Here is a 1911-nt window from a genome sequence, read left to right as displayed (position 1 = left end):
GCCTCGGCCTCCCAAAGTGCTGGGATTACAGGCGTGAGCCACCGCGCCCGGCCGCGAGTGTTGAATTTTATGCATCCACTGAGATGATCATGTGGTTTTCCTCCCTTATGCTACTGTGGTTAATCACGTTGATTCTTGGGTATTGAACCAACCTTGCATTCCTGGGACAAACCCCACTTGGTGGTCATGATGGAGAATTCCTTTTATAGACAGCTGGATTCAATTTGCTGATGTCTTATTAAGGATTTGTGCATTGATGTTCATGAGGGATATTGGCATTGGCCTCCGATTTTCTTTTTCTGTAATGTGTTTTGGTTCTGCCGGCCTCATAAAACATGTTGGGAAATGTTCCCTTCTCCTCTAGTTTCTGAAAGAGTTTGGGTAGGATTGGTGTTATTTCTTCTTTAAAAGCTTCAGACTCAATTCTGTTGTTGTTTTTTCCAGAGATGGGGGTCTCTCTATGTTGCCCAGGCTTGCCTTGAGCAGGTATCCTGGGCTCAAGCCATCCTCCTGCCTCGGCCTCCCAAAACACGGATTACAGGCGTAATCCACTGTGCCTGGCCTGGGAACAATTCTGAAGGTAGAGTTGGCAGTATTTGCTGATGGGTGGGATGTGGGAGGCAAGAGAAACAGTGGGGAAGGGAACCCCTGGGTTGGAGCCTGAATTATGAAGCTGTTTCCTTGGATGCAGAAAGCTGGGGTGTGCATGAATGTTGGGGTGCCTCTCTGGTGCTAGGGCAGAGATTAGGTCAGGGAAAGGGAAGTCAGAAGCATTTCAGCACTAAAAGTGGAATCCACGGGCGTCTCTGTCCCTGGCTTTTTGCCCATTACCCCCGGCTTCCTGTTCCCACAGTTTCCCGTCCGTGCTTACTGCGCAATGTGCAGGAACTCTGTCTGCTGTCCAGCACTGGAACCCCAGCGGCCTCAGGCCCTTCATTCCTGGGTGAATCTTGACCCCTGCTGGCTCCGGTCAGCACAGCCGAGGCCTGCGTGGCTGGGCAGTGGCTGCGGGTCCACAGAATTGCGTCCTGAAGGGAGGTAGAGAGTCTGGGAAACTGGAGGCAGAAGGACCCGGAGTTCACAGACAGACCTAGGACTCCCACCCCGACAAAGCCCCTGTTGAACGGGCAAGGTGGGGAGCAGGGATTTATTCCCTTGGACAGTGGGGGCTTTGGGGCGGTGCGAAGTGGGAGGGTCCTGGTGAGATCTGGGAGCTTGAGCTCTGGCTGTGGAGCTGGCACCCCCAGGAGTGTCCTTTTTATTTTGAGACAGTGTCTGGCTCTGTCACCCAGGCTGTAGCGCAGTGGCGCAATCATAGATCACCGCAGCCTCGACCTCCTAGGCTCAAGCAATCCTCCCGCCTCGGCCTCCCTAAGTGCTGGGATGACAAGTGCGAGCCACAGTGCCCGGCCTCAGGGGTGTCCCAACCTCTCTCACCCCGGGCGGCCCCCAGGCTCGAACCATCAAGTCCTGAATCCTAGGAGCGCTCCTCATGTGCACGGCTTTTCCGTTTACAAACCTTCTTCCCTTCATATGCGGGTCCTCGTCTGAGTCCAGGCAGGAAATCCAGACCCAGAAACAGGTGGAGACAGGCAACAGGGGCTTCTGCGGCAGAGGGTCCCACGCTGCACGGCACTGTCTGGGTCCTTACACGGGGGTTCTGGAGGTGCAGGGATGCCTCCCCTCAGTCGGTCAAGGCAGGAATGAACCTTCCCCCAGCGTGAGGCCGACGGTGACTTGCTTTCTGCCAGCTCCTGGGCCAGGGCATTTCATGCCCTTTTCTTTTCCTTTTTTTTTTTAGACGGAGTTTCGCTCTTGTTACCCAGGCTGGAGTGCAATGGCGCGATCTCGGCTCACTGCAACCTCCGCCTCCTGGGTTCAGGCAATTCTCCTGCCTCAGCCTCCTGAGTC

Source organism: Cebus imitator, unplaced genomic scaffold (assembly GCF_001604975.1).
Source record: "Cebus imitator isolate Cc_AM_T3 unplaced genomic scaffold, Cebus_imitator-1.0 Scaffold375, whole genome shotgun sequence".
NCBI lineage: Eukaryota > Metazoa > Chordata > Mammalia > Primates > Cebidae > Cebus > Cebus imitator.
The sequence above is the reverse complement of the archived record's forward strand: the minus strand, read 5'-3'. Positions refer to the sequence as shown.